This window comes from Periplaneta americana, chromosome 12, assembly GCF_040183065.1.
Source record: "Periplaneta americana isolate PAMFEO1 chromosome 12, P.americana_PAMFEO1_priV1, whole genome shotgun sequence".
In the NCBI taxonomy this organism is placed as follows: domain Eukaryota; kingdom Metazoa; phylum Arthropoda; class Insecta; order Blattodea; family Blattidae; genus Periplaneta; species Periplaneta americana.
The window spans coordinates 8,954,409-8,980,522 of NC_091128.1; the positions used below are offsets into that span (position 1 = coordinate 8,954,409).

At 35.2% G+C, this 26,114-nt stretch overlaps 1 long non-coding RNA gene across 1 annotated transcript; it reads left to right on the top strand.

Moving 5' to 3' along the window:
- The first annotated feature begins 729 nt into the window (after positions 1-729).
- Positions 730-21,307, top strand: LOC138710012 (uncharacterized). The gene is made up of 4 exons (XR_011335014.1): positions 730-1,686; positions 3,887-3,940; positions 12,989-13,111; positions 20,926-21,307. It is a non-coding gene; the product is annotated as an uncharacterized lncRNA (long non-coding RNA).
- The last annotated feature ends 4,807 nt before the right edge of the window (positions 21,308-26,114 follow it).

Genomic DNA, 26,114 nt, shown 5'->3' on the forward strand with positions numbered 1-26,114 from the left:
CCAGTACTGAAATTGGTCAAGAGAAAAGGCAATACCCTATGTACAAAGTCAATGAACTAGATATACCTGGTTGGCAAGTTGGTATAGCGCTGGCCTCCTATGCCCAAGGTTGCGGGTTCGATCCTGGGCCAGGTCGATGGCATTTAAGTGTGCTTAAATGCGACAGGCTCATGTCAGTAGATTTACTGGCATGTAAAAGAACTCCTGCGGGACAAAATTCCGGCACATCCAGCGACACTGATATAACCTCTGCAGTTGCGAGTGTCGTTAAATAAAACATAACTTTATTATTAGATATACCGGTACCAGACATCTTAGAAAATAGAGCTACATTTGACTAACAAATAAACATATACTTTTTCTGACTACAAGATGCAATTTATTTATTATTATTGTTGTTGCAGTCATCCTGGTTGGTGTAATTTATTTCTTTTTATTGTTGTAATAATCCTGATACCAACCAATCTCATTTTGTTTCAAAATCTATATTTGGCATATTTTTCCATTGTTTTATCTGAACTTATTACATAGTCATATAAGGAAAAACCTGTTGCAAATAACAAAATATTATGATATACAGTTATATCTGAGAAGTTTTGTCTGGATATTTTAATGCGAAAGTGATGCAACTAAAAAAAAGTCACATAAAAATTACATAAAATGTGTGTGTGTGTGTGTGTGTATCTAATGCTCTGGATTTAACAATGAAGTCATTATTCTTTTTGCTTCCCAATATTTTGATGGAAGGTCCACAAATTTCCTAAGAGTTTCACAATTAGCCAGGTGCTCCATCTCCATGTCCTCTTCTCTGGTGCACAGTAAGCATTTAGGTGAATTCAGTACTCCAATACGATGGAGGTGTTTACTGAGGCAATCATGACCAGTAATCAATCTAAACATGGCCAAGGGAGATTTTAGAGGTAGATCAGGAATTAGTTTTGGATCTTTGAGTGATTCTTTCCATTTTTAATTTTGATGTTTTGCCTGTTGGCTGTTACTTATTCTTTTTATGACTCGCTTTATTTATTCATATGGGAACTTGAAATTTGTTTTTAAGTTGATTTTAGTTCCTTTCTTTGCTAACATATCTGCTTTCTCATTACCGTTCAGTCCACAGTGGGCCGGGATCCATTGGAAGACCACTTTTTTATTTAGCATTTGAATTTGTTTTACCATGCAATGAATTTCTTTTACTTTTTCCATTTTAGGGGATGTAGTTGAGCTGATGGACTGGATTGCAGCTTTGGAGTCAGACAGGATGACTATGTTTTTGCATTGGTTTAGCCAACAAATACATTTTGAAGTGATGTATAAATGGCTTCAACTTCACCATCAAAATTTGTTGTGTACTTGCCAAAATTTTTATAAAGAGAAAAGTATTGATAAGTAGCTCCTGTTCCAGCTCCTTCATTTTGATCCATGAGAGATCCATCAGTGTAAATGTACAACCAGTCTTTTTGTGGATATTTTCTATTAATTGTTTGTAGGGCAATGGATTTTGCTACTTCTGGATTTATATCGTTTTTGTTGAAGACTTCATCAAGATCAAGGCAGCAGTCTACTTTGAAGTTATTTGAAGTGGATTAGATCGAGACCTAGAGGGCGTGTCCCCAGGTGGCGGATCGGGGAATGCCTCTCAGAAATGAGTGGTAGGAGAGAAATAAAATATCTCCCGTGGACCAACAGGTAATTATCTATGCTAGCCTGTCATGGCATAGAGATGCGTCCCACAGGAGGCAGACGTGGGAACGGTCGGTGGATTCAAGTAAGCCCTCCCAGCTAGGTCCGAAGGACCCGCTGACCAAAGACAGGTGTTGGGGGTTGAGAAAGGACAGTACAACCACCAACTCTTAAAAACATGGTGTCCTTCGAGAAAATGGTTAAAATCAGCTCATGAAATGTTGCATCCCAAATTACATAAAATAAATACCGACAAAATTAATATTTTAATATACTTTCATAACAATAATGAATGTATATACCAATTTTCATTGCTGTGAGATGATTATCTGATTTACCATCTACAATGAAAAACTTTACGAATATGTATTATATATTTTTCACGTGTTAAATATTACAGTACCTGGTTAACTAGTTTCAGAGTTCTGAAGATGGCCCATAACAGGCTGACACTAGTTAATTAGGTACTGTAATATTTAACACGCACAAGATATATAATACATATTCCGAAGTGATATAGTGTTAAAAGTTGTGTAATCAAAATGGAAAACTTTAAATGTCTGTACTGAAAAATCTCTATTTTTGAGTTGTAACAGTCTCGTTCTGAGTCATCAAGTTATTTTCCAAGATGATATCATTAAAAGCGACATACGCAGCAGATTAAATCGGTTAAGGCACTTGCCTGCTGATCCGGAGTTGTGCTTGGGTGCGGGTTCAATTCCCGCTTGGGCTGATTACCTGGTTGGGTTTTTTCCGAGATTTTCCCCAATCGTAAGGCAAATGTCAGGTAATCTACACTACTGTCTTAGGCAGTAAAAATACCATGAAAAATAAAGTATTTATTACCAAAGTACCGTATTTAGAAAACACAGAAAAAAGCAATATCACACACAAGAGTCACAGAGTAGGTTCATGGCACTAATATGATGTGTGGCCGTCTTTAGACAACAGTATCTCTTGAATTCTCTTAGATATACTTTCTTGCAATTTCTGGAGAACTGTGGCAGGAATATTCCTCCACCTGCCACAATATAGCTGCAGACTTTGGCTACTTTTTTACCTTCTCTTTGCCCAGATAATCCCAAAGACACTCGATAATATATAAATCTGGACTATGAGGAGGCCAGTCCAACAGCTGAACATCTCCTCTACCTTGTTTTTGCTGCAAGTAGGTTTTCACTATATTTTCTGTGTGCTTCGGATCATTTTCCTTTTGAAAGACAAAATATCTTCCAATTAATCGCGAACCTGATGGCATTGCATGATGAATCAATATTTGTTTGTATTTAACAGCTGTCAGCTTACCTTCAATTCTTATTAATAACTCACTCCATTAACTCCATATTTCCACACTACCACCCCCGTGTTTCATAGTTGGTTGCAGACATGCCTCCTTTAATCATTCTCCTTTCCTCCGCCTGACATACTGCCTTCGATGACTTCCAAAGATTTCAAATTTTGATTCGTTGCTCCAAAGGACTTGTTTCCATTATTGGCTCCCTATAGTTTGTGTTCTCTGGCAGATGATAATCGCTTTGTCCTATTACCCTTCTGTAAGAGAGGTTTTTTTGCAGTAACACGTCCATGAAGACCATTTTTGATGAGTGACCGTCATACTGTAGATGCATGTACTTTAGTATTACTGTTTTCAGAAAGTTCTGCTGCCAGCTGTGCACTTGAAGCTGCTCTACTTCTCAGGGCTGTCACTTTCAGATATTGTTCATCCCTTGCAGTCAATTTCTTGGGCCTGCCAGTCCGCTTTCGATCATCTACTGTCCCCAACTGTAGCTTTTCTCTCAGAATCTCCTGCACTGCGCAATACTTGCTTGACAATGATACTGCCAGTGGTGAGTCAAAGTATATCTTACCCCTACTTGCGAGTTTCGCATCCCTGTACTATAACCTTCAGATTCATCCACTTCATCTGATGAAGAATACATAATTTTATAAATTTATCGAATAACTGTTTTCAAACATTCTTTTTCTGGCACAGATGGACCTATAAAATTTGCTCACTTCCTTCTTGTTATTAACTTACTGTTATCTTATTTATTTTCTCATAGATATAATGCTACAGCGCTGGATGATCAATTATATCTATTAAAAATATTGTAGACCTAGATGTGAAATACTTTTTGTGGAGTGGCCAATGAGTATTGTAATTACTCTTATTAAATTTGTAATATCAAATTCTGTATATTTTCAGAAACCTAATCTTGACATCATACTTCATGTACCGGGACTTCTCATGAAATACCAGGTAATAGTGATCGGATATTGACTTCTGATGAATATAGTCAGGTATGACCAACATTTTACAATATGACTCATTTAAAGTTCTTAAAATATTGGCTAATGTTGTATTAAGTTGTGAAATAAGAATATTAAAATTACCAACGTAATTCCAAATATGAAATAAAAATGTCATGAAAATGATGTTCTTTGCCATTATACAGCAAGGTATGTTAAATATGTGTCCATTGTAAAATTCTTGCAAATCCAGTTTTCTTCCATTGCAGTATTTTCTCTCTTTGGTGTAATCCTTCCCCGAGATGAACGATAAGAAAGATGATGGTTTGTTTTTAGCCTCCCCAAAAATATATATAGACTGCTAAAATTTCTCTCATTTCAATTCCTCAGGATTTGTAAGAGGCTTCTCAAAATACACACGCACGCACGCACACACACACACACGTGTTCTGCCCAAGGGCAGGCCTTTCACTGCAAACCCGGCATTCTCCAATCTTTCCTATTCTCTGCCTTCCACTTAGTCTCTGCACATGATCCTTATACAGTGCATAACAGTGTTGTTCGTACACCTCATATATTATTAAACTGACCTTTGAAATGACCTTAAAATTCAAAATATATCAATCAAAGTAAATGCATTATTAATATTAGAGGAGAAAAATTCGCTCCGGCGCCGGGGTTCGAACCCGGGTCCTTGGTTCTACGTACCAAGCGTTCTGACCACTGAGCTACACCAAATTCAATCCACAGCACTAGATCGAATTCTCCTCCTTCAATGTTTCTCTTTATGGCCTGACTCCAAGTTAGGCATATATGTTGACGTATATGTCCAATGTCAACTGCCATTATACTAGGAGCGTACTCAGCTGAGTGACTTATTTGGCCGGGATTCAGCAGTTAAGTGCACAGTTATCTGTGCAGACATATGCACTGCTAGCTATGAGAATATTATAGATTTATTAATTTGTCATACAGAATATTCTCTGTAATATTGACAATTAATATTTGAGGAGAAAAATCCGCTCCGGCACCGGGGATCAAACCCGGGTCCTTGGTTCTACGTACCAAGCGCTCTGACCACTGAGCTACACTGAATTCAATCTACAGCACTGGATCGAATTCTCCTCCTTCAATGTTTCCCTTTATGGCCGGACTCCAAGTTAGGCATATATGTTGACGTATATGTCCAATGCCAACTGCCATTATACTAGGAGCGCACTCAGCTGAGTGACTTATATCGTCGTTGTTTCTGCAATAACCCCTATGTGCAAAATACACAATTTTTCAGTTGGAGGAAAAAACACATTTATTCATCATTGTACGTAGGTGATTGTGAATTCTTACATTTTAGAAAGAAAGAAATATAATTACATATAGGAGATTTTATTATTTGCTGTATCACTATTTAAGTTATTTAATAGAAAGAAAAATCTGAAAATCGATAAATATGTCACTTAGGAGTTATTGCAGGAACAATGACGACATGTAGCTATACACAGGGTTGCCAGGTGATGAGTGATATTATGGTAATATGATACTGAAGTTATCCCTATATATACCAAAGATTATAATAAATTCTTACACTACGAAATATGCAGTTTGTATCAAAACTTTATTTTTCACTAAGTAAACTCAACCTTAAACCAACAATTCTCTTTAAACCTCAAAACCTTTGATTAAACTAGTTTCATAATGTTGAAAAATTAGACAAGCTAAATGTACAAAATTGTGTTTGTTTTTGAGCAACATTAAACTGACACAGAGAATTTATTTTAACAATAACGATAAAATTGAAATTCAATCATTCATCATTATTCATCTCATATCTATACATAATCAGCTCATGATCTTTGTTATTCTATCAGAATAAATCACAATCTTAACTAATCATTACAGCATGCAGACTTACGATGTGGATTCGTTTCAGCCTAGCAAAATCTTTAAGTGCCATGGCCGATCTTCAAAGGAAAAGGAAAGCATCTTTTAGAATTTAAATAATTTCACCAAAATCCCACAATATGCACAAAATAAAAACTCGGTGGGCTATAATTTAATTAGTTTTAGAGAAAAACCCAAGTACAGTGGCCAGTTTACCTTCACATCATAGGTTGAGATATAGGCCTATGGTTCCCAAACATGGACACCAAGCCTTTCCAGTCTGAGCTGATGGCTCCAGTTCTAGTCAACTACAGACTGACCCAGCCTACACCATCGAACTGGCGGCCAAAGGGCCATCGACGCATGTACGTAGAAACGAGAAAACATATCAGAATTTGCCACATCGAAAAACCTTTTCTGAACGCACATGCTCTAAAATTATAAATAAACAGCACTCATACATTAGGGTGGAGTCAAAAAATTAATTTCACAATTAAAATTCGGCAGGACTTTAAAAAGTTGTCATTTAGTGTCAAATGATTGTGTACGAAATTTTTTGGATTTATTTTAATATTTAAATGCGCCCCAGAGGCTTCAAAAATGTCCTTATAGCTAAAAATAAGAAAAATGAGCTTTTGTTTTATTCTTATTACTTAATTGATTATATTACCTCATCTTCAGTTTGAGAGAGGACGTGGATCACAGTCGTAGCGAGATATTGGAAAGGGGTAAGAGTACCCAAATACAAGGAGCACAACAGAATGCCCAATATCTGACACTCTACCAAAAATATCAGAAAATGTTCTTCCCACCAGTGCTGATGTACTGAGGAACTGTTAACTGTGAGATGGAACATGAAACTTGATATTCATTCAAAAGAACCAGACATCGGAGATATTGCAGAAATAGTTTCCATAGATGTTGAGAAGATGCGGAGGAAAGCATCTATTCCTCACATTACTCATAAGCGTGTAGTTGAAACATCATTCAATTACACAATGAATACAGAAACATATTGAAACTATTCTAAGATAGAGAAAGTGGTTCGAATTACAAAACTAAAATTGAAAACTACTGCAAAACTACTAATTCACAATTGTTCCATATTGCCTTTTGCAAATGTACAGATTTTTCAAAATGCAAGTGTCCAAAAGACAAGAAGATTCCAAGTAATGAGAGTTCATTGTTGACCAGAGAACTATGAAGAAAATGGTAATTGGTGGTATTGACCTTAAAATGACCTGGTATATTAAGAAGAAAGAGGAATAAAGGAGACTGGAAGTGAGTGTCAACAGAATATCCGATAAGTATTGCATCTGAAAGCATTTCAGGATTAGAAGATGGGGAAGGAAATAAAAGTAGAATTAAACCAATAACCAGAATAAAGAAAAATCAAATGAGATCGCATCTTCCAAACATGGCAAGGCGTGACCTTTCACATCAAGCAGCTGCCTCTATTGCTAGTGCTCTTTTGCAAGACATTGGTGTTGGATATGATGGTGAGACAAGTAATGTCATCGATCATAGTAAAGTACGCAAAGAAAGGAAGAAGTTTAGACAGAAAGCTAAGGAAAGATTTACTAAAAATTCCCGCCCTCTTAATGGGTTGTACTTCGATAGAAGAAAAGGTCTTAAAACAGTTCAAATTAAGAAGAGTTACAAATTCCATGCATCTACTCAATTGGAAGATCATTACATACTTGTTCAAGAACCAGATTCAAGATACATAGGTCACATTACAGTTCCAAGTGGTGAATAAAAAGTTATCTTACAAGAAATTTTATAATTATTCCATAAACAGAATATTTGCTTAGAAAATCTCAAAGTAATAGGATGTGATGGAACAAATGTAAATACTGGAGTCAAAGGTGGAGTCATACGTCTATTGGAAGTGGAACTAAATCGGCCTTTGCAATGGTTTTTTTGTCTTCTTCATAATAATCACCTGCCCTTAAGACATTTATTTCACAGAATGGATGGTAACACAGTAAACCCAACTTCTCTGCCTGGACCAATTGGGAAAGCAATAAAGAAATGTGAAGACATTCCCCTTATAAAATATAATCGTATAAAGGTAGAGAATTTCCCACACATAATTTAAGAAGTAATATCTGATCTAAGTACACATCAGAAATACCTGAATGATGTATGCCAAGTTATATCAACTGATGTCTGTTCACAGAATTATCACCAAGGAAGCCAGGACCAGTCCTACATTCCAGATGGTTGACTACAGCAAGCAGGATATTGAGACTCTATATCAGTAAGAAAAACCTGAGGAACTCCTAATACTTGCAACATATGTTATTAACCAGTCTGGTTCTCTATTAAAATGAAACCAAAATCAACAGAAGGTTCACGTCACCTCTGGAAACTGATAAATCTGTCTCGATATTTACCTAAAGAAATAAAGGCCATTATTGATCCAGTTATTCAGAGAAAGAGCTTCTTTGCTCATTCTTAAAACATTATTTTATCGATGATAACTGAGGAGAGAAGAGACATTCAGCAACTAGCAATCAGAAGAATTATAGCAGCAAGATATTCTTCTAAATCTTTTACAAGGGTAAGAATGTTCCGTGTTCCAGAAGTGAATTTTTAAGCTAAGTATTACACTGAACTCATTCACTGGCAAGAAACACAGACACGAACCATCAGAACAAAAAATGTAGATAAGAAGAAGAAATATTAGATGTAATTCATTCACGACAGGAGATGAACATTGACATACTCAAATTTCCACGTCACACTCGAGCGAATGAGATTTATGTTCACCTTATAACAGAAACATCCAAAAGTGTTTGTGGGGAAGACAGTGGACATGGTTTTGTTCTTGCAGAATTACAATCAAGGTCTCTAATGAAATCATTCAATACAAAGTCTGAATATACTCCTTGAAATTTGGAAAATAAGTTGCAAAATATTACACAAATTGTATCACTAACAAAATATGGTATAATGTATTCACTTATTCATTTGTAATATGCACTTTTGTCCAAGGGCTGTTATAAGTAAATAATTATTTCATTAAAATTGAATTATTATTTTTTTTAAGTGGGGATTTTAGTAGTAATTACCGAAATTAGTATTTGTAAGTGAAGTGTATGTACTAGATGTTTAAAATGACTTGAAATATGCTTTGAAATAGTAATTTGTAGATTACTATAAAAAATGTTTAACCGTTTGATGTTCCGATATTTGTTCTATACTTCACAGCACTTGGGGTGCATCAAAGAATTGAGATAGAAACTTGAGACTTTCAATGAATAATAGCTATATCAATACACAACTTTTGCACACTCTGCCGATTTGAAATTCAACAAAAAAATTTTTCCATATACTTTTCACTCCACCCTATCATACATGTCATTACATCCTGTCAGATTACAAAGACAAATCATTCATACACATACCGTTACAATATCAATATTTACAAAGCAGGGGATGCTTGGATTGTTTTTTTTTTTTAAACGGCAGATCTGAAATTCTTAGCTAATCATGTACAACAGTTGGCGAGGGATAAAGATTTTTGTTTGTCATGTAATTCAACGTTTTCGAAGTTACATGAAATTCTGTCCCAACCTTGTATGCATTGAAAGTAAATATGTCGGTAGCTACATTAACCATTGTACTGTATTGTTTGCTACCCGTTGCTAGTACTCCCACTCCCCTTTGCGCTGCATATGTCTCGACATTGTGAATTTTCTCTCTTCATTCAATTGCACTTTGGAATTTTTTCAATTTAACATGTCGACTATTGATTGTTTCTCAATTGGGATTGTAGTCTGGTTCATTACTGGTACGAATCATTTACACAATTGTGAACGTTCTATCGCTTCGCATTCTCGAGTTACACTACCAAGGCTTCTATGGGACCTGCCAATTCGTGCCTAAACTTCCCCTCTACCGCAGTGAAGATAGATGATGTCACTCACTCCAATTCAATGATATGTTGGATACATTTATCCTTCTGTCGGTTTCCATTTACTTTATTGGAATGTGTCGTGTAGTTTAGAAATTATATGCACGACAAAACTGGCCTGAAGATGTATGGACCGAATTTCTGGGATATTAGCTAGTGTTGAACAGAACTTATACTTACTTACTTACTTACTGGCTTTTAAGGAACCCGGAGGTTCATTGCCGCCCTCACATAAGCCCGCCATTAGTCCCTATCCTGAGCAAGATTAATCCATTCTCTATCATCATATCCCTCCTCCCTCAAATCCATTTTAATATTATTTTCCCATCTACGTCTCGGCCTCCCTAAAGGTCTTTTTCCTTCCGCCCTCCCAACTAACACTCTACATGCATTTCTCGATTCGCCCATACGTGTTTCATGCCCTGCCCATCTCAAACGTCTGAATTTAATGTTCCTAATTATGTCAGGTGAAGAATACAATGCATCCAGTTCTGTGTTGTGTAACTTTCTCCATTCTCCTGTAACTTCATCCTTCTTAGCCCCAAATATTTTCCTAAGAACCTTATTCTCAAACACCCTTAACCTATGTTCCTCTCTCAAAATGAGAGTCCAAGTTTCACAACCATAAAGAAAACCGGTAATATAACTGTTTTATAAATTCTAACTTTCAGATTTTTTGACAGAAGACTGGATGATAAAAGCTTCTTAACCGAATAATAACAGGCATTTCCCATATTTATTCTGTGTTTAATTTCCTCCCGACTATCATTTATATTTGTTACTGTTGCTCCAAGATATTTGAACTTCTCCACCTCTTCAAAAGATAAATTTCCAAATTTTATATTTTCATTTCGTACAATATTCTCGTCATGAGACATAATCATATACTTTGTCTTTTCAGGATTTACTTCCAAACCTGTCTCTTTACTTGCTTCAAGTAAAATTCCCGTGTTTTCCCTAATTGTTTGTGGATTTTCTCCTAACATATTCACGTCATCCGCATAGACAACCAGCTGATGTAACCCGTTCAATTCCAAACCCTCTCTGTTATCGTGGACTTTCCTAACAGCATACTCTAGAGCAAAGTTAAAAAGTAAAGGTGATAGTGCATCTACTTGCTTTAGCCCACAGTGAATTGGAAACGCATCTAACAGAAACTGACCTATACGGACTCTGTTGTACGTTTCACTGAGACACATTTTAATTAATCGAACTAGTTTCTTTGGGATACCAAATTCAGTAAGAATATCATTTAAAACTTCTCTCAAGTTAAAAAAAATAAGAATGGCTTTACAATAAATTTTCTGGCTGAAACATATTGGAGATTTGAAAGTAGGCTCTATTAATATCCTTCAAGCCTGTTACTGACAGAAGAAACTATTACACAGGGAATAGGAGTTGCCAATTTCAGCTCTAGAACAAATATTCAACTCAATATCATTAAATGATACAATGAGTCTACTAGAGTTTAATATTCTCAGAGTGAACAGTAAGTAATATCCATAATTTCAGGGAGTTGTTTGAGATATTTCAAACAAAACAGTTTAACACAATTTTGCTCGTTTTTGCTTCCTTTTGGAGATAAAAATTATTTTATATGAAACATTTCATAGCAAATTTTGGGAAAGCCACTGATTCAATTCCCAATATGCTCAGTCAATTTAAGAGAGCAATGAATTATGATAATGAATGATTGAAAGAATTTTAGTTTTGTTCTTTAAATGTGCAGAAATTTAATTCGGATAAATGTAAGATTGTTGTTGTTTTCTAATGCCAGGCGTTTGACAATAAAGTCATTTGACCTCTTGCACTGCAATATTTTTCAAAGATATTATCATGGTCAGCCACTGAAGCACAGATTTTGAGGTGTTTCGAATCCATTTCTTGGTTTGAGTTGCACAATGGGCAGTTAGGGGACTGATATATTCCAATTCTATGAAGGTGTTTGGGCAAACAATCATGGCCTGTTGCCAATCCAAATGCAGCTACAGACGATTTGCGTGGTAAATCGGGAATTAACTGTGGATTATGATGCACGAGTTCCATTTTTTTCCCTTGAGATTGTGTTATCAAATTTTGTTTGTTGAAGTCTAAGTATGTAGATTTAATAAATCTTTTCACAAAGTAATATGTAGATTTAGTAACTGGTCTGTAAATAGCAGTGCTGCCCTTCTTTGCTAAAGCATCCAGATTCTCGTTTCCCAGGATTCCACAATGGAATGGTATCCATTGCAATATAGTTCTTTTATTGAGTGGTATTAATTGAGAGAGTATTTTAGTTATTCCTGCTGTTTGAGATGAAGGTATGTGTTTAGAGATTATTGATTGAATAGCTGCTTTGGAGTCTGACAATATAACTACATTCTTAAATTTATTGATGTGGCATAGAAGATTCCTGAGACCTTCACTTATTGCAATGATTTCTCCATCAAAACTTGTTGTTCCATATCCAGGAGATCTATAAAGTGAAAAGAGACAGCACGTAATGCCTGCACCGGCACCTTGTTCTCTGGAGATCAAGGATCCGTTGGTGTAGAAATGAAGCCAGTTTTGTGGAGGGTACCTAATATTAATTGTCTCTAAAGACAATTGTTTTATTATTTCAGTGTTTACTTCTGATTTCAGTATTTTTTTCTGTTAAATTTAGATTATATTTTCAGTTTTAATTCTTGAACCATGTATATGAAACTTTTTTGAGTTTTCAGTCTATAGAGAGGACTGTATGACTGCCAATTGTTTCCTGGTAATCTGATAAGTTTTTCATATTGAATTAGTGCTTTTTCTTCTATTGTCATTTTGATGCTGTTAATATTAGTGAGGAATCTCATAGAATCTAGTGGAGTTGTTTTGATTCCACCAGTAATGAGCCTGAGTGCTTGGTTTTGAACATATTCTATTTCGTTTATGAAAGGTGAAGTAATTAAAATTTCTTCGCAGTATGTCAACACTAACTGTATAAACATTTTGAATGTAGTTTATAAAGTATTCCTATAGCATCCCCACTTCTTTCCTGCTAGATTGTAAGATTCTTTTGCTGAACGAGAACGAGAAATTAATGATATTACTTAGGGTTCAATCTGTATAAGGAAAAATACAGAAAATTTATTTAAAAAGCAATGGAATATATGAGGCACTGCGTATAGTAGGGGTGAACTCAACAAAGAATCACGATTTCAAGGTTGCTCCTAATACAAAGTATCCACAACACCTCATACTCTTTCCAGCATAATTATTACTGGTTTCTTTTTTTCTTCATAGCTGCCGAGTGGTGCATTGCAGTTATCTGATTCAAAGGAGGATCTCCTACAAGATATTCTGGCTAGCAGTCTTGCTAAGGAAAACAAGGAGATTCTAAGACTGAGAAAAGTACCGGTATTGGTAGTAAGTACTGGTTAATACTTTAGTATACATAAGTTACATAAATCAAAATGTATGTTGCAGAGAGACTTTTTATAATTGAATCGGTCATTGCAGAAAGGGGATTGAGATAATCAATAAAAACTGTTTTCTTCTTCCAATACTGGAGTAATCATAAATATTTTTTCTTACTTTGTTTATGAATAGTGAAGTATAATATATCATGTTAGACATCTGACATCTCAAACACTTTTGTTTAAAGTTGTTTAATCGAACCATGACTTATCCCCTTTCTGCAAGGAATTGTTAAATATAAAAGAAAAAAATATAATTTACAATTTTGGGCTAATGAAATATTTGAAATCGAACTAGATGGTAATAATTACAATGATAACGATGTTTTGTTTGTAATAACTACATACTGTCACCATTTACATAATTATTTTTGCATTTTAGTCATTATTCGTATTACAGAAATGTACCAATATGTGACTTTATATCACAGTTTTAAATCAAAGCTCTACTTTTAAACTAATACTTAAAAACTGCATATACGAGAGCACAATAAATATACACTAAAGTACTATACAAAATCATTAGTTTCAATTGTTATAGAGTGTATTGTTAGACGTTGGAAACCACGTCATTTGTAGATTCCTTGTCACAAGGTGGCCAGTTCAGGATCTCTTCGTAAAAGAAAGTGTGTTCCAATGGAATGTATTGCCTCACTTTCGATACGTCTCCAAGTTTTTTTTCGTATTAATGGGAATTTTCCCATTGTATGCTTTTGTGTAGACATTACTATGCGTCCAGAAACTGGTTTTTTCATACAGAATCTGTTTCCTCATTTCACTACCAATGAACAAACTGGCAGTCACACATCCTGGATCATCTTTAGAGTAAACAAATTCACTGAATTGTACTGAAGTAAACATATTGTTATCTTTCCCTTTCTTCCTCAGTGCGTCTAATGACCAGGTGGTTTTTCTTGTAGGCCTAATACTCTGGCCACCAGTATTTAAAATTCAAAATATCATCAGTAGTAACTGATTCTACAGAAAATCTGTTGTGTTTGCCTGGTGGATCAAGGTATTGTATTGGTCTGGCACATATACCCTGTCTGTCTTCCTTAGTTTGCGCTTCACTACACCAAAGTTGCGGTCACAGGGAAGAATTTTTTTTTGTAGGTTATTTTACGACGCTTTATCAACATCTCAGGTTATTTAGCGTCTGAATGAGATGAAGGTGATAATGCCGGTGAAATGAGTACAGGGTCAAGCACCGAAAGTTACCCAACATTTGCTCATATTGGGTTGAGGGAAAACCCCGGAAAAAACCTCAATCAGGTAACTTGCCCCGACCGGGAATCAAACCCAGGCCATCTGGTTTCGCAGCCAGACGTGCTGACTATTACTCCACAGGTGTGGACTCACAGGGAAGAAATGAATGGCCTCGTTGTGGAAAATAATGAATGATTTTGTTAAATCTCCCCATTTGGGTCAGTACAAGCAACAATCGAATTAAGGTATGATTTTTATTTTGCCCTCCACAGTTATCAGAGAAAAGATACAATTCCTTGACAGAAGAAGGGACATTACTTTCAATGTAGTTCAGAAGGAACACACTTCATTTGAAGATTTGTGGCCTATATTTACCTTCATGATAGGAATAGAAGTGCGCCTTATGGTCTTTGAAATTGTGAATGTTGGAAATTGATGACCCAAAGTAGCGTCTAAACAAACAATGAGTAGTTTCTTACCCACATTGTTCTCCAATCGTACGGGCTGCTATAGAGTTCCCAATGGAATTGACGTTCCAATGCCTTCAGTTTATTTTTCTTATTTACATTTCTGTGGTAGTTAATTTCATTGCGTTTACCACCTCATTCTAGTGCCGAGGTCATGGAAAGCATAGTGCTCTACCTCCATGTCCCCCAAGTGCCTTCATGGAATGTTACGGGGATACCTTTACCTTTTACCTTTACCTTATGTTTACCACTAATAACACAGTTTTCTTCCCCTGGGTCACTTACTACTTCTAGCTTATCTGTCATTTTTCTTATCAGCTGATGGGCGCATAACTTATGCGCGCGGCACTCAGTTGCGTCACGTCCAGTCAGTCAGTGCAGGAAGAAGGTAAGTCGCTGACTTGTCCCCTTTCTGCAATGACTGCGCTGCTTATGGTACTCTGCTTTGCGTTGAAAATGAGCAAATTTGTCCCATTCCTGTATGGAAATGTGTGTCTAGGTCTGGAGAAAGCAATGGCACTCTTAACTCATTTTCGCGTTTTTCATGACTTATCCCCTTTCTACAATGACCAATTCAATTGTTATAACACTGGATCTTCATATGACAAACATTTATTGAAATCAATTTTTAAACACATACTTCTTTACTTTGTAGAGAAGATATATTCATATTAGCTTTGGGCCTGTAAGCTATCCATTAAGAACTTTATTTTATTCCACTTCCAGAAGAAAATAAGTATGTGTTATTATTATCTGCTTTATACCCACCTTCCTTTTAGTACATAATAATAAATTGACACACATATCAGTAGAGCCCGGATTTTATGTAATATGGAAATGAGAAATATGTACATAAATATGTAGCTAAAAATGGCAAAATATGTAGATAAATATGTAATAAATAAAAAAAATATGTAATTTAATAATTAAACTTTATTAGATGTATTTTTGCACACTAATGAAAAATTAGAGGTGCACATGTGATTCAACCTCAATTAATTATAATTATTGTTTGGTGGCGCAATTAATAATTAAATATTTTTCCATATTTTTTGCTGTCATTGATTGTCTCGTCAGTGGCAACCCATAAGTAGGAATCATCAAGTTCAGCTCTCATCGTTTCCACTGTGTCAGAGTAGCAGGAGTTCAAATAATTTTTATGGAGTGTTGATTCATACAAATTATTGAAGTTGTAGTATTTGCGTAGGAAAGCTTGAAACTTTGGAACTCCAAGTTTATACCATGGTATATTTGCAGCAACCATTGCCATGCACAAATTTTTATTGAATTCACTGGTAGAAGACGAAGAATGTTTCAGCACCATTTGTGTAAGAAGAAATTGTTTCTTTTCGACGGAGCACATTTTTTTATTTCTCACGTGAAGTTCAATTTTTAAATGCTGTTCTAATTGTGACTTCATGGAGCACTCAATGCGTTTGTCACACACTTTGCACAGCACGATTTTACCATCATAGTAAAGAAATCGTCAATTGAAATCCAATCTTTAAGCTTGGATGTGAATAGCAGTAGACTAGCTATTTATATCACCTGATGTCAAAATAAGCTTCTTAAGAAAACAGAAAAAACTATTGTTTTCTTTTAGAGCAACTGATTGCAGATGTTTGTGCGAAATGGTCATACCCACAGGGTAACTTTTATTTTTTCCTTCACCGCGTTAGCAGTACAATGACCTACCCTTCGCAGTGGTATTTGTTCCTACTTTACCGTTACTTCTTAAGGGATATACACACTATTAGCATTGCAAACAAATGTCCATTTTTTCACAGAATACGTTATTATTTTCAATTATTGAATTATATTTACGCACTAGAGACGAAGAAATAAGCTTTATAAACAATTTTAAAACATATAACTTTTGAATTAAGTAGAGGGAAAATTGGTGAAAAAAATGTGTATTCTTTCAAAATATGTAAAATATGCTAAAATATTTATTATGCACCAAAATGTGTAAAAATATGTAACTTAAAACTTTGGAATAATTATCTCTTTGATATGATTCGCCGACATTTTAGCTTTCCTTATAGCTACATATATAGGAACAAAATATGTAATTACATAAAATCCGGGCTCTACATATCAGTGATGAAGCTAAGGTACCGTATAAATACCTAAGCTGAAAAAATTTGCTTACTTTATATATTTTTATAAAGCAGAATATTCTCGGCTTTTCTATCATTTTTTTGTGACAGACCCCTCAAGAAGATGAGGACCACTCATTTTCACCTCCGAACAGAATACAGATATTATTGTTGTTCGTGCAATAACTCCTATGTGCAAAATATAAAAGTTTACAGTAGGAAGAAAAAACACATTTATTCATCCTAAGGCAGCAGTACATAGGAGACTGTGAATTCTTACATTTTCGAAACAAAGAAATATAATTGCATATAGGAGATTTTATTATTTGCTGTATCACTGTTTAAGTTATTTAATAGAGCAAAAATCTGAAAATCGATAAATATGTCACATAGGAGTTATTGCAGGAACAACAACAATATGTCTCATAACACTCTGTTAGCGAAGGATATTTCTTATACCATGAAAATTGAAAATTTATACTTTGTTTTCCTCCATGTGCTTTTTAATATGTAAATTCGTTGTCGATCTTCTGTCTTTGTAAGCACATTTTGTTTCATACGTCCAACTTGAAAACAGTTTCCCTTTTAATTCTACAAATAATGACTTCAATGTGTCATTTTACACAAAATTAATATGCAATAGACAACATATATTCACTTTTAATTAAACTAATACTTGAAACGCAGCTCATTCAGAGAACACCAATATGGTTGGTTGGTTGGTTGGTTGGTTAGTAGGTAGCCAAAGTTCTGGTATCATGGCAATGAAGCCATCAGCCGTCTTGCAGTTCAGTATTTTTCCGTGATGATGAGGTTAACAGGCAAGGCTTCTCAATCTTCCAGGTGGTGCTTATCCATGATATCTCCAGTCACAAAGGAAACATTATTAATAAAGCACCAACTTATCTTACAATTGAAAATTACAAATTTGAATATGTAAAAAATGTTATATATCTTGGCTCCATGATCAATAATGACAACGACATCAGTCTCTAAATTAAGAGAAGAATATCTATAACAAATAAATGCAGTGGTGGACGGTGGGTTCAAAGCTTGGGGAGGCCAGCACGTGATGAAGGGTTACAAATAAAAAGTATTTAAAAATACGTATACCGGTACTCACATTACTTGAACACCAAATTCACTCGACGATCCTTCTTCTTTGCAAAGCGATCGATCAGGTCATCATTCCATGTGGGTCGACTCTGAAGTTTGTGGAGGATCCCCTTTTCAATAGATATACATGCCAATGCTGAGAGCCGTTCTTGAGTCATGGAGTTTCTCAAAAAAGTTTTTACGCGATTCAAACACGAAAAACTCCTTTCCACGGAAGCACTTGTGGAAGGAATTGTGGCTATAAGACAGAAAAGTTTAAAGGCATTGGGAAGAATTTCACTTGTTTCACTTTCAATCATCTTCTTTATCAGTTCGCTCAAACTCTTGCCATGGAATGTCTCCTTGTGCAGTGGAGAAAATACAGTTTGAAGCTCAACACGCAATTTCACACTGTCAAAATAAGTTTCATAATTCTGAAATAATGAATCTAGTGCTTCTGTAGGGAAATGCTGACTATAAATTGAAAATCGAGTAGAGTCACCTAATTCAAGAAACTTCAATTTCCCATAATTTTGAAATATTGATTCCAACTGTGTTAAAATATTGTCCAAAATTTCGAAGTACAATTGCTTATACTTGTAAGGAGCACATTCTTCCATTAATTCATTTCTTCTTAAAGAAATCAATGAATCTGACCTGGTAGCAGTTCCAGCAGCCTCCATGAATACACTGTATTGCTGATCACTCCTTAAATTTCTTATGTACAAGAGACAATCTGAAATTGCATTGATACACATCCGAATATCATTTGTTTTCTTCTGAAGAATATTAAATAATAACTCAGTTTTATTAAATATTTCTTGGAAAGTCAAGAGAAGAAAAACAAAATTGAAATCACGTAGGTTGTTTATAAATCCTTGTGCTTCCCTTGCTGAATTACCGTCTGAATCTGGCAAATCTATTATTTCATTGAAAGCTTCGATTAATTTTACCCTTTTTGTGTGCACTACAGAAATGAGTTTGATATTAGAATTCCACCTGATATCACTGCTTATAGGCATACGTTGTTCCACAGTTCTGTCGAGAATAGCAGTACGCTTTGAGGACCGATTTAAAAAGGCAGGTATTCCATGAAGTGTCGAGAAAAAAATTTTCACAGACTTAATTTTAGAACAACTCTGTTGTAAAACTAAATTCAATCTGTGTGCAAAACAGTGAGTAAATAAAGCTTGTGGAGCAAGCTCATTAACTTTAGTTTTCAAGCCATTCAACTCACCTGCCATAACACTTGCGCCATCATAGGTTTGAGCCACCAACTTACTTTGAACATCGTATTTCTGAAGAACATTACACAAGCCTTCAGCATTTCTGCTTTCATTAACATCATGAAAACCAAGGAAAAACTCTTGAATATCACCTTCTGTGTCAATTAGCCTAACAGCGATAGAACACTGAGATGTTTCAGTGATGTCAGTTGTCTCGTCAACAATACAGGCAAAGAAAGGGGCCTCATTAATTCTTTTTCCAGTGAAATCTTGTATTTCTTCTTCAATGCACTCTATGAGTTCATTCTGAATTGTTTTCGATACCCCTCTAAAGTATCCCATATTCTCCCAATGTTTTTTTAATGCCACATCTCTACTTAGAACTAGAAGAAATATAGTTTTAAAATTTCCAGGGTTTCGAGAGCATTCCTTTTCCTGAACGCGATTTCTTGCGCAGCCAGAGCACACGTGACATCAATTAAAATTTTGTAAATTTCCCTGTTGAGTTTTACTTCTTCATTGTATTTAATTTTTAACAGTCTATTCTGTTCGCTCAACATTTCCGATATATTAAGGGTTTGTTTACAGAGTCCTTTAAATGCCACGTAACAATTCAAGTGGTCTCTACTTGAGCTATGCCTAACTAAAGCCCTAGACAAGTTTTTCATGTCACTGTAGCCTTCATATGACCAGATGCCTTTGTTATTACTTAAAAGTATACATGGCCAACAAAACAGATTCTCCTTCGTACTGCTATCACACAGCCACTTGTGTTGATAGTACCACGAGGATTTTAATGTTCTGGTCTTACCTTTATCATTTTGAAGAAATGAAAATTTCGGAGTAGGTCTACCTTGCCGTAGTATAATTCTTCTGTCGAAATCATTTCGTCGTGAAAAGGGAACCACCAACAGTGAAACCACAATATTATCACTCACATCCATTGCTACAAGCTCACTGCATCAGACTGAAGCGAGGAGCCTAAGCCAAAACCAACTCCTTTCATGGCGTCTTTTTGGTATGAAGTGCGCGAACAAGACAGCTTCCCTATTGGCTAAACAGCTGTCGTCATGGTTACCAGGAGCTGAGTTCTGCTTTGCCTACCTACTCCCAACTATTAGAACGCAAGGTCGCTAGATGTCACTATAGTACAGTAACTTCCGTGCTTGTGCTGTGTATTCCACCCCATAGTGCTACCTGCAGCGCTTCCTGTTGCTAGCAGCACGAATTACATGTTCCTCCCTAAGACTAGAAACGCGGTCAGTTTGAATATTGCCATCTCAGCTCATGAGTGCTGGGATAACACATTTTGTGTTGTCTCTGACAAATATTTAGGGAGGCCAGGCTTCCCTTGCCTCCCCTGAAAATCCGCTGCTGAATAAATGTTACTTTGGATTACTGAAATATATTAAATCGAAATTCTTAACCATCTCAACTAAAATAAGAATATATAAGACGCTTACTAGGCAGGTGTTGATGTATGCCTCGGGAACTTGGACTATGAACAAACAGGACATCAGAAGACTTAGTATCTTCGAGAGGAAAATTCTGAGAGCAATTTATGGACCCATCAAAATAAATAATGAATGGAGAATTAGATATAATAAAGAAATATACGATCTATTTAAGGAGCTAGACATTATAACAGTTATTAAAATTGGTCGATTGCAGTGGGCTGGACACCTGGTAAGAATGGACGATATTAGACCCGCTAAAAGAGCCTTTACATTCAATCCTGGAGGAAGCAGATCCAAAGGAAGACCGAAGAGCAGATGGGAGGATAATGTATATGAAGACGCCAACTTTATTGGTGCACGAATGTGGACAGTCAAGGCCAGAAGTAGAGACGGCTGGAATAAAATACTGAGGAAGGCTAGGACTCTCAATGGGTTGTTGAGCCAGTGATGATGATGACTTATCCATGATTACGTCCTTTCCACATAACACACAATTGGGTGAGAGGGAGATGCCGATTCTATATAAATGAGCTGCCAAACAATCATGCCTGGTCAGAAGGCAGAAGGCTGTCACTGCTGAATTTCTTGGTTCTTCAGGGATGATGTTTAAATTTTGGGAGAGGGGTTCTCATGATTTATCTTTACCTCATTCCTTTATTCTGTTCAAAAGTTTTTGTTTGTATTGAAATTTTTTATTTAATGTGACAGAATAAATTATTTTTGAGTAATAAGTTTTTGTACTAGGGTGCAGCCTTTCACAGCCAGTTGACCCACCAATTCATTACCTGTAATGCCGCAGTGTGCTGTAACCTATTGCAGAACTATTTTATTGCCAGTTTTTGAAGCTGCTTGATCAGGATGCAGCACTGAGAAGTTGTCAGTTTTCTGTGAACTATTATTAGCTGTAGCTTGTATAGCTGCTTTTGAGCCAATGAAGATTACAGCTTTGGAAAATTTATTTTTTATTTGAAGTAGACTGGTTAGAATAGTGAATACAGCTTCATCTTCTCCATCAAAGTTTGTGGAGTCCTTCCTGACTTCTTTATAGAACGAGAAAAATTTAAAAGTTCCTCCAGCTCCTGCAGCATCAAAATCGGTTAGTAAAGATCCATCACTGTAAATGTGTAGCCAGGTTTCACAACGATATTTGCTATTAATTGTTTCTAATGTTAATTGTTTTGCTACATTTAGATTTGTATCATTTTTAACAATTGCTTATTGTTGTTTATTGTTAGTAAAATAACATGTACAAAAATACACTCTTAATTCTTCCTTGAAGGAGTAAAAAACTCGTGCTCAGGGAGTTATCTAAACACATACTTTACACAAACAAAGATAATTATTTGACACAAAGTGGGTCAAGAAAAAAACAATTATAGGAATAAAATACAATTTCAATTTTAACAATTTAAATCATACAAATACATACATATATTAAATCAATATATGAGGCGATCAAGTCCACAAGTCGTAGTTTTGAGATAATAGGACTTAAAGTTAACTTACTCTAGTGGATTATCTAATTTCCCTAGCAATAATTTTATCGCTTCATTCTCAAATTCTAGATTTATAAAATATAAACAATTGTGATGTAAATTGATGCAACACTTTGGTGACTTGATCCACTATGGCTCAGAACATCGTGAACAAATAATCTGAGCCAATAGTGACTGGTGTCATCTACCGGCAAATGCTTGGAATTAAAACTTGATCCATTACTAGTCAGAAAACCTCCAACTTCACTTAATCAGAAAATGAATTAAACTCAGTTTATGAAAATTTGTGACTTAATCCACTTCAGCTCTGAATGCCTCATATATTCTTTAAAAATTGAATTCCTAACGCTAGTTTTGAAATTTTTGATACTAAAATTTTCCAAATTTGGGTATTTATCAATTATTTTATTATATAACCTTGGACCAAAGTAGGTGCCATGGCTAAGAGCTGTGCTTGTGAAACACTTTGGTTCCTCTAGTCGTATAAAATCAGATCTTTTAGTTCCATATTTATGATGATACAATTTGAATTTATTACAGTTTTTATGTACAGGTATGAAGTTTAATAAGGCAATATAATAAATCTGTTTAATTTTCAAAACATTTAAATCAGTGAACAAAAGCTCGGATGAGTAATCAATTGGTTTATTAAGGCATATCTTAATTATTCTTTTCTGAATAAGTATTATTGGAATGTGATTAGAATTACAAGCATTTCCCCATCCTAAAATTCCGTATTGGAGAATGGATTGAAATAAAGCTAAGTAAATGAGACGTAAAATATTAACTGGTAAATATGACCGAAGTCCGAAGTATAACAAAGATATCAATTGTTTTACGTAATCTATTGCATAAATATGTAATATGTTTATTCCATCGTAAATGTTGGTCGATTGTAATGCCTAAATACTTAACTTCTGAGGATTCGGTTAATATGGGACATTCACAATTTTGAGAAGAACAATCAGAATGATGAATTTTGAGCCTAAAAGAAGATTGAGGAGATTTAAGACCACTAGACCTTAGTGAAAATGAAACAACAGTTGTTTTGGATGTGTTTAAGGAAAGAGCCTTTGGTCTTGGTTTGGTTCCAATAAGTTGTTTCCTGTTTGAATATTTATGTATTCCAAGGGATTTTGTCGGATTTGTGACATTTCAATGTTAGTTTGGGGAATGAGATGCGTTTGTAATCTTTTAACTTTCTGCATAAATACTTCTTGTGTTTTTAATTTAGTAGGCAAGATTTTGTATTTTCTCCTATAGTCTGCATTAGACAGTCTGATAATTTCTCATACCGGATTTCTGCTTATTCTTCAAACTTGTGTATCAGTGGTTTTTTTGAGTAAGTCGTCTCATTGAATCTATTGGTGTGGATTTCACTGCACCGTAATTAAGCATAGTGCTTGGCTTTGAAATTTTTCTATTTTATTTCATTGTTGTGGGGTGCATGTGATGAGTATTTCATTCCAATATTTGAGAACAGGTTTCATGTACATCATCATCATCTCTGCACTACAGCCACTCATGAGCCTTGGCATCCTCAACAATTCTTTTCCATGTTTGTCTTTCCTGTGCCTTCCTCCTCCAATTTCTCACTCCCAATGCCACCAAGTCATCTGTCACGCCATCAAACCATCGAGCTTAGGTCTTCCTTTTTTCCTCATCCCTCCAGTTTCATTAAAAGCAGCTTTTTGACTATTTCGTCTTCGCTCATTCTCATGAGATGACCCAGTCATCTTATCCTTTCTGCTTTTATAATCACCACTATATCCGGTTCTTCATATAACTGGTATAATTCCTGGTTAAACCTTCTTCTCCATATTCCTCCCTCATCACTCCATATATTCTTCTTAAGATCTTTCTTCCGAAAGTTCCCAGAGAATTTTCCTCTCTTTTTATCAGGGTCCAAGTCTCTGCTCCATAAATCAACACCGGTCTTATCATTGTTTTATAAATTTTAGTTTTAATCATACAAGGAACATTCTTTGCTTTTAATATATTTGCTAATCCAAAATAGCTCTTGTTGGCTGCTATTAATCTAGCTCCTATTTCACTATCCATGGTATTGTTTTCTGTTATTACTGATCCCAAATATTTAAAAGACTTGGCCCTCTCAAACGTAAATTCCTATATCTTAAGTTCATTTGGTATTGATATTCTAGTATTCCTCACTATACATATATTTTGTTTCCTCTTGATTGATAGCTAATCCCATGTGTCCAGCCTTTTCATTCAGTCTCTCAAACTCATTACTCAGACTTTTGATGTTTCTACTAATGATAACTACGTCATCAGCAAATGCCAAGGTCTGGGATGTTCTATAGAAAATAGTATTAGTTGTTTGTACTCCAGCTGCCCTTATTACCTTCTCTAGGGCAACGTTAAACAACAGGCAAGCTAAAGGATCTCCTTGCCTTAATCCCTTACTTATTTGAAATGCTTCCGACAATTCTGCATTTACTTTGACTCTAGGCTACATTTGTTTTTCATGTACATATATGTGGAAATTAGTGTACGTCTTTGGGTTCCCCATTTGCAGCCAGCTAATCTTTTTAACAGATTTAATCTCTTTTGGGCTTTTTCTACTACAGTAAAGGTATTAATATGATCTTTCCAAGATAATTTGTTACCAGATGAGATCGGAGAAACAGAACGATTTGACGTTATTTATGTGAACTTATTAGTGTCATTTAAGGTGTTTCGACTTATTTTATGCAAGATATACATAGTAATTATTCTTTTCCAAACAAAGTGATATTCGCATAATAATTTATTGAATTACTTTTGGAAAATTGTGACTTTTTCGTCTTGTTTCCTGAATTGTTATGTGTTGCTATAGACATTTTATCAACAACGTCCAGTTTTTATTGGTTTTCCATATCGTGATATGAAAGTTTTATAGTTCTGTGCTGTGTCTGATATAAGTTTTGGAATATACTGTAGGTGAGACTATTGCGATACCGGTATATGAAACTTTACAAATACCACATATTATTATTAATTTATAGACCCTTACCTGGTCAAGTATAAGCAAATCTTTGATATTTCCTACTACATGGAGGCTGCAACAGGAGAAGAGTCAACAGACATAAATAATATTTCTTTAGATACTTGTAATACAACGCAGAGTCCTAATCAAATTCAGTGTGATTATTGTGAAAAATGCTTCTTAAATTCAAGAGGAATAGCCATACATATTAGTAAATCTCACCCAGATATTCATCGAGAACGTCTCATTTGTAAACAACCCCAATATTCAACCATCGTGTGGAAGAACAATTCCAATAATTTAACTAATAATTCTGAAAACCACTCTACTGCTAATACAAGTCCTTTATCATTCTACAAACAAAATCTTTCTACTTGGAAGGATAAATTTAGCGCAGAGTTATCCGACAATGTGTTTGATGATGTGACACAGCAATTCCTGATTTCCTTATATGAAGCAATTGATTATCTGCCCGGACCCAAACATCCAACAAGGAAATATTACGAAGCCAGAAAACTAAAGAAAAATTTAAATAACCAGAGGACTTACAGCAGATACACTAACCCAGAAAGAGCCACAAAATGAGACCGACAAAAAAAAAAAAAAAAAAACAATTTCTCTATGAGAAAACACAATTCGACTACTTCAATCAATGGCGGAAAGCAATAAGAACAGTACTGAGTCAAAATAAAGCAACGTGCAAATTAGATGTCAGCGAGGTGCAACAACATGACAGTTCAAATTTTTCTCAACCAAATAACAATATTCGATCAGAATACCCATCCCATTACACCGAAGCACAAATACTCGAATTAGATGAAACATTCCAGAAATCTATCACCAAGTCAGAAGTTGCGCTTTCAATATCTCGAATCGTGATGGACACTGTTCCTGGCCCAGACCACGTCCTGATGAGAG